The sequence below is a fragment of the Mercenaria mercenaria genome, chromosome 2 (genome assembly GCF_021730395.1).
Source record: "Mercenaria mercenaria strain notata chromosome 2, MADL_Memer_1, whole genome shotgun sequence".
Lineage (NCBI taxonomy): Eukaryota > Metazoa > Mollusca > Bivalvia > Venerida > Veneridae > Mercenaria > Mercenaria mercenaria.
The window spans coordinates 100,945,659-100,960,513 of NC_069362.1; the positions used below are offsets into that span (position 1 = coordinate 100,945,659).

Consider the following 14,855-nt stretch of genomic DNA (forward strand, 5'->3'; position numbering starts at 1 on the left):
CAATAGACACGAGGAATGAAACAAGTGTATCTGTTGCAAATGCTTTGATCGAGCGTGTTGATAATTTAAACATGTAAAGCAGACTTTCAAACCGAAGGTTTCTTGATACATTTCTTAAGAATTATGAGATTATGTTAAATATTTCGAGGTTTATGTATTTCAATGGCCCTTAAAACTATTTACAATTTCCAAAGCTGACCACTTTTTATATCAAATTAAAATCATAAGGTTACGCATATACATCAAATTATATTCTTATTCAGTTGAATAGCTTACCTGTTTTTACAGTTTTATGCTTCAAATTTACCTCAACATTTCAAAGTACAAAAACTTGATTTTCTCAGGGTGATATATTTTGTTATTTTGAAAAAGAAAAAAAAAGCATTATAAACACAGTGTCAAGGAATTTTGATATACATTTTGTATTAAGAAAGACAGAGGTATATCAGGTTAAGGTGGAGTGCGACCTTTAAATTTTTTTTAAATACATCTATGAAAAATTAACGAAAGAAAATTGAGGATATTTCTGATTTATTCCCGTTTTCCGTTTGGCTCTTATTTAAGCCACATTTGTTTGGTGCGCTGTCAAACTTGGCCACTAACGGCACTTTTTGGGCGTCATTTCTTGGCGTCATTTTCATTGTTTCTGTAAGGTTTCCAGCATATTCCTATTTCAGTTGGAAGCGGACAAGAATGAAATTTATAAATTTTTAAAATATTTAAAATTCCCTTTTCTGTGGTATAGATTTTGTAAATGATCTATGACGTACCTTAATATTATGACGCATTAAAGCGTCAGACTTACACAAAATGTAACGTAGAGTTTAGCTGGAAAGTTGTCCGTTTTTTTTAGTATAACATTTTTTGGGTCGAGGAATTTTGTGTAAATTTCAATCATAAATGCGCAAGTATATTTACTCGCATTTGATTAACAAAAAATTGTATGTCACCGAATTCGTTTTTTCAGTACGACCGATTTTGTTTCCCCACCCCGAGCTAAAATGCGACGTTATTTGGTGGTATTTTTAAAGTTACGCTAAAGTTTCGGACGATTTCGGAAAACTTGTACTATGGAACAAGTTGTCGACATTTTATCGTAAAAATATACGTTCAATGGAAGCATATACTGAAATATAAAAAATATCACATATGCAGTAAATCGAATTATAATACAAAAATGAAGTAAACGCGATCTTACTTGGTGGTATTTTTAAATTTGTACTATGGAGCTTATTGTCGACATAATTTCGTTAATTTATACGTTTAATGTTAGCATAATATACTGAAGTATAAGAAAATAACACATAGGCCTATAATTCCAATTATAATAGAAAAATGAAGTCCCGGCTAGTTTTGAGCTGTGAATTTTCGGGATTTTTTTTCAATCATAATTAACTTAGTTTGCATTCGAGTTTAATGTGTGATTATGATTGAATTCTCGTGCGTAAGAATATATCACGAAGGCCGACCTGAGTGATATATTCTTACGCATAAGAACGAAAAACTCGGGTTATTCTACGAGAAGGTCGCTGTCTTCAAATCACTTGCCAAATGGAAGTTTTATAACAGAATGGCATAATGTTCAAGGCTAATTTCTGTAGAACAAGCATCATTATTTTTGTAATATATAAGGCATTAACTTTTAAAAACATTAAAACATCAACATACTTTATCAATGAACAGAATGGTCATGTTCCAAAAATTATTTCAAAACTGGACGCCAAAACTTTGAAAAAGAACATTTAATTATAGCTTTAACTAATTTTCTGGTGTCGAAGATCACAGAACACGACTGTATGAATTTTCGCTGGAGTTAAAATATTTCAAACCAAAACCAGGAACTATTTTTATCGGAAGGCGAATTATCGTTGGACGTGGGCGGGCCTTTTTGACTGTTCTGTTATAGGATGACGGAAGGATATCTTGACATTTATTTTGATTTTCTGATACTTCTAGAAAGCAAATCAGTTATTTTTGTAGCAAGGTATCGTAAAATGTAAATATAAGAATTGAATGCTATTTTTTTGTGCGTTCATATGGTTATGAACCACACTGGAATGCCAAGTATCGCTTGTGTGATTCATGAGTTTGCAGGAAGTCCCAATGTACTTTATACCCGTATAAACGCACAGAAATTATTATTCAATTCTTAAATAAAGTATACATGTGTTCATACGTGTTACAACAGAATATATGCAAGGTAACTTGCAGTAAATACTCTAGAATGCCTATGAACTGATCAGACTGCTGAGGGCAAACTGACTTACGCACAATTTAAAAACAGACAAAATGATGAAGCTATTTCAACAGATTCTTATTTCATTCTTCGCCTAAATTTACGGTAAATTCTCTTTTAAATATTGCAGTTAGGAAAATGTTGTAAGCATTATATTGATTTCAAGACCAAGTTATTGTTTGCCATCTGTTGCATGTTTTTGATATCACAATCGTCTTCCTTTCAAAACTTCGAAATGAATCACTACTTTATTGGAAACCATCAAGTAAATAATTATACAGAGACAAAAGTCTTGTGACAGGTGTTAAGGCTGAAATATAAAATCTATATCACGAAACAATGATAAAGGAATTGTGCAGACGATATAAGTAATTAAATATTAACTGGTTCTGAGTATTTATTGCACAGATAGATAGATAGATATATTAGATTATTAGATTAGATTAGATTAGATTAGATTATTAGATAAGATTAGATTATATTAGATTAGATAGATAGATAGATAGATAGATAGACAGAAACAGAGAGAGAGAGAGAGAGAGAGAGAGAGAGAGACAGACAGACAGACAGACAGACAGTTTATTCAAACAAAAGGCAATATGCACATATGTATATCCTAGGTTTCTAAATTACTTTCTGGTACTTATAACATGTGTAAAAATGTTTAGTTCTACTCATCTCGGGCTAGAGGGCTTGCACTTCCACTACCGTCAATCAAACCGAACCTGCAACATTTTCGTTTAAGTCGTGTTGGGTGACCTGTGGTTTTCCACTTTTTTATTTTAAAGAAATCGAGGTATTACCGTATTTCAAACGTATTAAGGTGTAGGACGTATAATCATTTCGCGCGTTACATGCCATGAATATACTATCATTTTAGATTCCCTACAGTTTGTTAACTCAGCGCTAGGTTATAGTGATTAGTACAGCCAGTCTACCTAACCCTCTGACCTGTGACATTCCGTGCAAAGCATAGTTGTAAAGTCGTATAAATACTATATAGCCTACATATTAACGGTAAATAATGTTACACACTGATAGCCGCACGAGAACTACATGCAGAAATAGACTTGTCATAGTGCACTACTGCGGGAAATATAAAGTGGAAGTATTGGACTGGGAAATTCATGGCATGATTAATTTTGATTGATGTATTTTTTCTGCAATGCTAAATTGAATTTTGGGAGATGAGTGTAAAGGGTATAAGAAGAAGGCGGCTGGAATTGAAATTTGGTTTCTTTATACTGTTTTATTGTTCTTATGGTCAATAGCAGCTGTAGTATATATGCATCTGAAATCATGTATGTATTTAGAATTTTAAGTGTTTTCAGATTTAAATATGTATTTACAATAACAAGTGCGAGTGGAGCAAGAAAAATAAACAACAAAATTTATAAATTTTGATCGAAATTTTGATAAAAGAGCAACAGCAATCTGCCGACACAAACTTTATTAGCCAATGACCAAGACAACAACATACTCATATGCTATGACATTGTCCCTACACCCATACCCATTCCTGATCAGTTTTATATTGCTTCTACGGAGTGCGACGTTAACCCCAACCAAAAACAAATATATATATTCTACGATAAATCTCACTTGGGAACTTCTTATTTCGATTCTAACACGATGCATGAGTCCATTATAATACATATTCACATCAAATACTAATAATGAAGATAATACAAAAATTTAATGATGCGCTTAATCGAACGCTAATAAAGTTTATTATAATTGAAGTAAAAACCAAAAGTTCGCAACTCAAAACTAGCCGGGACTTCTTTTTTCTATTATTATTCGATTTACTGTATATGTGTTATTTCTTATATTTCAGAATATGCTTTCATTGAACGTATATTTTTACGATAGAATGTCGACAACATGTTTCATAGTACAAGTCTTCCGAAATCGTCCGAAACTTTTGCGTAATTTTAAAAACCACCAAATAACTTCGCATTTTAGCTCGGGGGTTGGGAAAACAAAATCGGTCGTACTGAAAAAACGAATTCGGTGACATACAATTTTTAGTTAACCAAACGCAAGTAAATATACTTGCGCATTTATGATTGAAATTTACACAAAATTCCTCGACCCGAAAAAATGTTATACTCGAAAAACGGACAACTTTCCAGCTAAACTCTACGTTACATTTTGTGTAAGTCTGACGCTTTAATGCGTCATAATCTTAAGGTACGTCATAGATCATTCACGAAATTTATATCACAGGAAAGGGAATTTTAAATATTTTAAAAATATATAAATTTCATTCGTGTCCGCTTCCAACTAAAAAAGGGATATGCTGAAAACCTTACAGAAACAATGAAAATGACGCCAAGAAATGACGCCCAAAAAGTGCCGTTAGTGGCCAAGTTTGACAGCGCACCAAACAAATGTGGCTTAAATAAGAGCCAAACGGAAAACGGGAATAAATCAGAAATATCCTCAATTTTCTTTCGTTAATTTTTCATAGATGTATTTAAAAAAATTCTAAAGGTCGCACTCCACCTTAAAACAAACTGATATTTGTCCTGAACGCAGCCATGCAAACCAATGGCAGATTCAGATTATTAAATATGTTACACACCTCGAGTCCCCTAGCAACGACTTACATTGAACTTTGGAGTGTATGACATAGATATGCACACTCTTTTGTTGTTAAACGATTAGTTTAAAAATAGGAAATAAAACCCTACATGTATATTCGTGTACGAGGTATCGGGTACAGGGTTTATGTTTAACCTGGCACCGATACTAGGTTTCTAACATGATTGTTCTCCGTGGCCGTGTCGTTAAGGTCGCTGACTTGGAATCACTTGCTCCTCGCAGATGTAGGCTCGAGCCTCACGAGGGGCGTTGAATTCTTCATGCGAGGAAGTCTTCCGGCTGGCTTATGGAAGGTCGATGGATCTACCAATTTGCCCGCCCGTGATGAAATAATGCACGGAGAGGCACCTTGGGTCTTCCTCCACCATCAAAGCTAGAAACTTTCCATATGATCTGTAACTGTGCCCGTGCGATGTTTAACCCAACAATAACAAAACAATCTGTTTAACCTGGTCTGCATGTTTGATTCGAAATTAAACTACGTGATAGTGATACTTGTATTGGGTTTCTGTGTATCTATTTTAAATACAAAATTAATTTTAAGTCGTAAAAATCGTTGTCTCGAATGTTGCATCCATCACGTAGGGATATTTTGGTTATTCGCACTTACTGCCGGACATGTATTATTCATAAAGTGGATATCCCAGAGGCAAAAATATTTTTTAATTACTTTACCAATCATATTTTATGGATAATATCAATATTTTAACAAGCGGTATGGATATAACAACAAAATATATATTATCTTTGACAAAGCGGTTCTTGTAACAAGAACCGAAACTCAAATGTGCAATGCGGAAGAAGCATGGAATTATTTATTACAAGTATTTATTTATTTATAACGCGGATTCTTGCTGTTCTCCAACGCCAATACCTGTACACGGAGTGGGTATTTTATAGACTGTATTCCAAGGAAAATTATTTACCTCTGAAATAAGGAACAATTCTATTTTATTTCCGTGAAAGATATATTGTGAAGTGATATCCAAAATTTTGCGAAATTTTTAAGGAAGTAAAAGATGTCTGTTTTGTTTTTTTAAATCAAGTAGACAATTATGTTTTATAATGATCTCGCATATTTTAACTTATAAAACGCAAAAGTTTGAAAAAGGAAGTACATGGACTACAGAAAGGATGACAATTTATCATCGATTATTAACAGGAAACAGAATAAGTAGTGTAAATATATCAATTGACATATATGACTTATGAAATGTGATAAGACTACTTAATACTCTTTTGTACAGGACCTACATAATAGTCTGCCAATATATTGAGAAAATGTGACTTCTGATGGCATTTTTTGTTAATGCTCGGATATTAGTATAAAAGTGTTCATTAGGATCGAACAGGAAATTTAAAAGGGGCTGTCGCCTTCTAGGGTTCCTAATTACAGTACAATGGGGTCAAAGGTCAAATAAGTGCATTTACAAATAAACTATGCCGCTATGCATTCGCTTTGTTTTCATATACCATCTAAATTGGTTTAAATATTGTGTCTCAACGCTCTTTTGTATTTTGTAAATAAAACTGATGAAAATATATAATATGTATATACAGTCGAAACTCGGTATCTCGAATTTCAAGGGACCATGTTTTTTATTTCGAGATAACCGAAATTCGAGTTATGAGGAGGGACGTATATGACATTGATACACATATCAGTCCCATTATCCAAAGTGCGAATCTTTCTTGTAATCCCTTGTTTCCTGTACACGATTCCGTACAGTTTGTGTTTATCAATGTTTTCAGTTTTTCGAAGAATAAAATTGTTTTCGAGTCAAGTTTCCTTTCTGTACCACGTTCTTCTCCCGGTGATTTGACAGCATTTCGATCTGACATTTTGAACGAATGATGCTTTACCCCAAAGAAGTTAATTTTTTTAAACAGTCTCATCGCGATTACCTCTAATTAATCCTTATTAAATATCACAACTGTTCAAACTATTTAAATCTTCAGTTTAAATCAAAAGCAATTTTCAGAATGTCTCAAAAACAAACGACTGCTGATTAAAAATCTAATTTTTACAGCATACAATTATCATTATGGCACGTGTCAACAAGTATGACATCATGGCACTTTGATAATCACCGCGCCTTTGATATGTCAGCATCACGTGTTACTGGTTAGGCAACAAACATGGACATGTACCAGCCACATTCACAATGACATGTGTGAAATTTTATATCATATTTTTCTAACTTCGACTTACCAAGTTTACAATGCACTTGAATTTTATTGACGGGACTGAAAATCCCTTTCGACATAACCGGAGTCTCGGTAAGTCAAATTTTGACGTAACCGGAGTTGAATTACATATATAAAGAAGGAAATTCGACGGGACTTGAACATTTCTTCGACTTATGCGGAATTTCGAGGGAAGCGAGTTTGAGATACCGAGTTTCGACTGTATATAATATATATAATATTATATAGAATAATATATATCTGGAAAAAGTGGCATACGATGGCAAAGTGTGTTTTACTTGACATGTTTGCTAATCTTTATATGTGGATGAACTAGAGAAATATATTTGGAACTGTCGTATTCAAGGGTTATTTCAATGTAATTTCAAGGTCACAGACATGTCAAGGTCAAAACTGAACTTTTAAAAATGACTTCTATGTTATTAAAGGTAGCAAAAATAGTGCGTATATTAATAATATACTCAACAACTTTTCTAACTCCACACTTGTTTTATTCCATTCATCGCCAAATTTTGACAGATTTGAATGAATGTTTTTTTCACAATGTTAAATGATTATTTAATTATAATATAACATAAAAACGATCATAGCCTGATGTAAATTCATTTAACTGTAAGGGTAACAATAAGGTAACCCTTAAATTAAAAGTCACATAAGTAGTAAATTCCAAATCAAAGTAGTACACTTTGATCCTATTAATTCAATGAAATTCAAATTATTATATTTTGAATGTTCAAAATAAAATCTAAACTCTGTTTAATTCTAATGAAACATCCGTCTATATTTTCAATATAAACATGTTAATTTTTTATCAGGTTTGTGACGTCATTAATGACACCACATTAATGACAAAACTGATTAATCCCGCAGATGGCAGTACTTACCGCATACAGACCAGCAAAAAGTTGCATTCATTCTGTGACATTTATTTGGGAGAGGTGTGGGTGTGTGTGTGTGTGTGTGTTGGGGGGGGGGGGTACCTTATTTGAACGAATGTACGCACAATTGCACAATTGATATCGCCTATTTAATTGAACTGGTCATTAAACAATGTGTCCAATTTTCATTCAGATCTGTCAAAATTTGTCAGAGATAAAAACAAAAGTCAGGTGTTCAGTTAAAAAAATTGTTGTGCAAATGATTATAAAATGACACTGCAAATGCATTTCAGGCAGCAATAAAATTTGAAGTTAAGCTTTGAACTGACTATAAAATAATAATAATAATATAAAATTAATATTTACATATTGTACACCTTTTGAGAAACGTGTGCGAAAGAGAAAATATGATAGGTTTTGAGGAAAAAGACTACAGCGGAAAATGAGTTACATATAAATGTATAGCATTCTCATGTAAATAGTTGAAATCACTTTACTGTCATGTATACAAACATTCAAGTATTTTTAGCTCAATCAGTAGGGCGCAGATCTAAGGATCGCGGGGTCGTGAGTTGGCAGTTACTTGCGGGGAAAAGGCTACTACTTTTAGCGACTCCAGAACACTGATTAGGTTAATTGATCGCCGTTAAATGACTGAAATACTGTTGAAAGTAACATATATAATATTATATGGAATCCTTCTCCAATCCCTAAAGAAATGATTTCAAATCTGGTGATGATTCATTACATGATATATATTTATGTTAATTTGTCCACGCGGGTGATGGTTAAATAGGACCATTTTAGAAGAATAACTGAAATACTGGTCACAACATAGGTGTACACAGTACATGTACGGTAATAAACTAAACAGAACAGATCTGTAGGATTTCAACTAGTTAATATATACACTATTCCCTTGATTTTCTGTAATATAGTTATATATTTTTAGTATCGGTCAGGCATTTATCATCATATTTTATGTATTTGCAATTAAGTAGCACATTTCAAGAACTAGATTTTTTCTCACCGAAGCTCTTAATGCGATATTTGCATCATTTTATTCTGAAAATTCAGCACGCTATTTCTGTTTCGATTCTTTTTATCTTTGACTTTGCTTCTACACTCTTACTTCTTGTTCAAACCAAAAGTTGAAAACGAATCAGATCGTAACAGTTTACAGATCTGACACTTGGTTTCAGACAGGATGGCCTTGATAACATTGTGAAAACAAAGCTTGTGTCTTGACACTGAAATATTAGTCATTCAGATGTTTTACAAATAAAAATGTAAAAATAAAGGTATAAAAACATCAGAAGGTTGATTAAGAGTCTTTTATAAAAGTAACATTGAGGCTCATTCAGTGAAATATTGAAGTTATACCCTCCGATATTTTCATGATTACTGATAGATGATGGTTCAGCTAATCAAAATGATGAAATATGGTGGTTCGATAGTTACCAAGAGATATACAATGCGTAAAAATAACTTCCTTCTGGATGAGAAGAGTATGAAGAAGCGATTTGAAATTCAAAACGATGAGTTTATAATAAACATATAATGCCGAAATGAACATGTCAGGCTAAGACGTAAGGGTAGTTCATTCTAGCATTCCGCACTGAATCTAATTGACAATATATTTATTTTTACACGTTTAAGGCTACAATAGCGTAAGCTCACATTTGTTTATCTTATAACATCAGTAGATTCCTTTGTGATACATTGGTAAGTTTGCTCTACTCGGTTCTATCACCAAGCAATCACTCGGAAATCTAAAGGTGTTGTAACAGGAAAACAAACAAGCTTTGCTCCTATATTCACAGTTATAAAGATCATACTAATAACATTCGATATACTATCAAATTCACTGACACTTATCAAGCCTTTTTGAAGTTATGACATCTATAGAACCAACATAAACAAATAGTTACAAAATTGTAGATATCGGAAACACTTGAAGAGCGGTTACCAGTTCTTATAATAGCCTAATGTTAATGTGCAAAGAAATATTTTTTTACCTGATTCAAAAATATGAAAAGTACCATTTTCATGCTAATGGAATGAAAAAAAAAGTTAAACATAACATTTGCGGTTATCTAATATTTATATTTACACTTTGATACATAGGTAGTATTTCTAAACGCCCACACATTCATGAAATTGCTACAGCACAAGCGTAAACCACTGGAATAGAGTTTTGATTGACAGCATAGATCATTTTAGATAATGCTTGCGAGAATTTGCACATCTCACAAACAGACTTAATCAAACCGAGTTTGCTATTTTTACGTCCTTGAGTTCTATGCTTCCAAAGGAAACTTTAGATCTGTCAACAGTCAGTACAGTCAAAATATGTTTGCTAGAGCTCGACGGGACAAGCAAAATGTGTTCGAAATATCAGTAGTACAAGCAAACGTGAAATATACATTATAGTCCTGATGCTGAGTTCGAGCCAAAAGTAGTAATTGGATAATCCGAATTCGAGCAAACGAAGTTTGACTGTACTAGTCTTTATAAAATACGCGCCATAGATTTTTTTCTACCTGTACTGTTCATACAGACAATCAAACAGGTAACCAACCAGCCTTTATGGAAATTGTTAGCCTGAAAACGGAAGTTTTAGAAACGGGAGAAAGATAACTTCCATAAATGAACAAAATATCAGAACCTAAGAAAAGTTAAGCCTATTCTATAGAAATAACCTTAGTCGTTTTGAATTTTGCCAGTCTCAAATGCAATAAATCTATTAGAAGTAATTTATTTTACTTCTCAAATTCATAATTATCTCCAAAAATATACAAGTTTGTATTAGAATGCAGCAAAAATGGCGAAAATCTGAAGTTTATAATAAAGATGCACTTATTGACCTTTGACCTTGTGCTGTGACCTTACTATGACCCTTAGAAGGCGACAGCCCCCCTGAAAAGTTTCCAATTTTTATAAAGTTAACAATGAATATGGCTGTCGGGCATTAACAAAAAATGCCATCAAAGGCAATTTCTAGGCCTCTTTTTTGGATATATAGGCAGACTATAACTTTTATTTCATTAGTTTAAACTTAATAAACTTATTTAAGAAGTTAGTGGAAGTTTAGTTTTAACTGTGACAATATAAAACGTTAGTTTAATAATATACTAAATGATATGGGATTATCTTCCTATAAACGGGTTGGAATATTTAGCTTTATATTTACTTTATTAAAAAATGTAAAGTTTATTACAATTTGGTCTGTTTCTTTGACTTAAGGAATCAACTTTTGCGTTTGATCTAGGGGTTTTTTTGTAGCCAAAATAATTTAGCTTGTTTCCTATTAAGTTACTTTTTAATGGTTATTTGATTTAAGCGGAGGATTTGTGTTATATTCACCATGGATATAAAACAAATAGGTAAATATTAAGGTTCACTGATGGGTAATGGGGGTAATGGACAAAAATGCAATATAAGTGACGAAGTGATGTACATTACATTTTGAAGAAGATGAAAAATAGGAATAATGAATATCATTAGACTTTTCGTACTTACTTTAATAATTTTTAAAACGTAAGATTAACAGACAGTATATAAATTTGATGAACATGCTCTTATATGAAAAAAGTTGTTCATTTGATTTCCTTTTGCAGTTGGTGTTTGGGTGCTGCGTTGGAAATTGGAATTCTGTGATGCGGATGTAAGTAATATCTGATTGTATTCAGCAAATTACTATTTATAATTTGATTTCATTGATGTATATATAGAACAATGGATTCCCGAATTCCCTATATGGGCCAATTCGTTTCAATTTTGCGGCACACGCCGTAACGCCGCGAACAACCGGCTTGGCGTTCGTTTGGCACTGCCCGGATCTTGCGAGATAGGCAAAACGGCAAATAATATATTTTGCAGTATAAGATTGGGTAAACATTTGGAAATTTCGAGTTCATACCAGTGAAGGTAGAAACATACAGCCAGAAATATTTTTCTTACTTATTTGGAACAGGACACAATAGAAAAAAATATAACACATTTGGAATATTATTTCATTTAATTCGCAGCCCTATTGGCCGGTGTTCACCGAAGCATTCGTTTATTAATAAACCGCCGATAATTTATTTCTTGTCGCTCACGTGACCGGTATATCCCGGTGTGAGTGAAACGATTGGCCCTATAATAATTGGGATGAACAAAATGGCGGCCCACGTGTCGTTGCAAAGTATATGTTTTGAATTTAATTTTCCTTGCTTATATTATGCAATTTGTATCAGCTTGTCTATTGTGCATACTATTTATGTAATTTAAGTCAAGTTTAGGAAGAAACAAGAAAACAAAAAGACTGGTAGTAAACAAAAATATAAGGACAAGCTACCAGCTATGAAGACGCATTAAAATATGCCTTTTTTTGCAGTTATGTTGCAACATGTAATGACATATTAAACAACATTGACTTAGAATTCATCAATGTCCTTCCAAATTAGCAACCTTTTTAAAACTAATTAACCAGTTTAAATGCTTTCTCTAGACTGATGGTATGGTGTATGACCTAATTTCCAGTTGATGTATTCTGATGAGCAATTATTTCAAAACAAATATGATATCAATATGTTAATCATAGACCGATGTTTCGAATCAATCAAAAAAAGAATAATGATCTTCAGAGCAAAGAAACAGAAAACCTCATGTATGCCAATCTGCCAAGTACCATTTTGAATGCAATTTTGCTCTCTTATATATGTAATACTATATAAGATGCAAGTCTGTCACATGTAAAACGTCATCGGGCAACATAGCTGAATATATTTTGTTCTAAACATTAACATTACAATTCCAAAATTATTCATAGGTATGCATACAATGAATGACAAAACAAATACAAAGTTGCAATGAATAAATACATAAATAAATTTAATACAGGTAATCAAAATAAGCTATGAAATATGAATAAAAAACAGCCAAAAGATTATTGGAGATTTATTAATATTTCAAATGCAACAAACATAAAAGCAGAGCAACCAAATTTAAATGACTTATATATATATATATATATATATATATATTTATATATATATATATATATATATATATATATTTAAAAAAGGTGTGAATAACAGGCAAGATCATAATATGGATGAAACTGGGATATTAAATGACATTGACCTGACAGATAATGAAAACATTTTAAATCCAGTGATTACTAAAACAAAAATTGAAAAACAATTGTATAGGGCAACTTAAAAATAACAAATCTGCTGGAATTGATCATGCTTTGAATAAATACATTAAAAGCTCAAAAGAGATAATGCTACTAATTTATGCTCCCCTCTCTAACATAATACTAGACACTGGATTGGTGCCAACTTACTGGTCACAAGGTGTAATTCCCATAAAAATAAGATCCTAAATATCCAGACAATTGTAGGCCTATCACACTACTTAGCTGCACAAGCAAACTGTTTACCTCAGTTCTGAATGAAAAACTCAAAAAAATTCTCAAAAAATAAATAACTTTCAGAAAATCAAGGTTTTAGGAAAGATTACTCTAAAACTGACCATATTTTGACTTTAAATTCTATAATTGAGGCTTTAAGACATTATAAGAAGAATATTTTCTGTTTGTTCATAGATTTTAGTCAAGCCTTCGACTCAATATGGCGAGTAGGTTTGTGGAAAAACATTTAGCTGCAAACATAAATGGCAAATTTTTCAGAGTAATAAAGAACATATATTCAAACATTTAAATATTGTGTCTCTAAAATAAAGATAAATCCCCTTTTCTCTCATGTAACTGCGGGGTACGTCAAGGAGAAAATTAAACCCTTTACCTTTTTCCCTGTCATTTAATGACTTGGAACCTACCTTGCATCCAAATGAAATGATGCAATTAAATTCATTGATATAGAAAGAGATATAAGCCCTTTTTTGAAAATGTTGATATTATTCTATGCTTACGATACAATATTAATATCAGATGACCAGATGAAATAACAAGAGTGTTTAAATGATTTTGTAGAATATTGTAGAATTCGGAATCTGAACATCAATATCAATCAAACTAAAGCAGTGGTCTTTGGGTTAAGAAATGATGAACATTTTGTATTCACCTTAGATAACCAAACTATAGAGTTAGTAAAATCCTATAAATATCTAGGCATTATCGTTTCAAAATCAGGAAGCTTTTAAACAGCCAGAAAACAATTGGTTCAGCAGGCAAGAAAAGCTATGTTTCTGCTTTTATAAAAGAATAAATAAATCTTTACCTTTAGACTTGATATTAAAACTTGTTGATCAAATAATAGTACCTATCTTGCTATATTCATCGAAAGCATGGAGATATGAGAAAGTAATACATTAGAAAATTACACACATAGTTTCTGAGAAAAATTAATTGCATTAGGATGTCCACGCCTCACTAGTCTCTATGCAGAATATGGCCGATACCAATTAAATGTCTTAATCAAATATAGAATGATCAATTATTGGAACAGATTGATTTCAGGCAACCAAAATAAATTATCATACCAGGTTTTCAAATATATGTTTCAGATACTTTGAATCTAAATGGATCAAAAGTATAAAACAGATTATTACTCAAATTGGAAGACCTGATATATGGCAGAATCAGAACAGCATACAAACTAAATTACTACAAAAGAAACAAGTAAAACGAATTCTTATTGATCAAAACTCCCAAATCTGGCATGACAGTTTACAAAACTCAACTAAAGGATTAAATTATTCATCTTTTAAAGAGGGCATTAAGTTAGAATCATATTTGCACAATCTGAAAAAAAAATCTGAGTATATTTATCTCCTCAGATTTAGAACTGGAAACTTTTTTCATTCTGAAACCGGTTGATACTGGAAACTTTTTTCATTGTGAAACCGGTTGATGGGATAATGTTCTCTTTACTCAGAGAACTTGCTCTTTATGTAATACTATGGATGGTGCTGAT

At 32.2% G+C, this 14,855-nt stretch overlaps 1 long non-coding RNA gene across 4 annotated transcripts in view; it reads left to right on the plus strand.

Annotated features, from left to right (window-relative positions):
• The first annotated feature begins 5,379 nt into the window (after window positions 1-5,379).
• The window catches only part of LOC128555312 (uncharacterized), a 53,298-nt gene continuing 43,822 nt past the window's right edge, over window positions 5,380-14,855 (plus strand). The window contains exons 1-2 of one of the 4 annotated variants that reach the window (XR_008369973.1): window positions 5,380-6,022; window positions 11,550-11,596. This is a non-coding gene — a long non-coding RNA (uncharacterized LOC128555312). The other 3 variants (XR_008369974.1, XR_008369975.1, XR_008369972.1) reach the window with 3 other exon arrangements.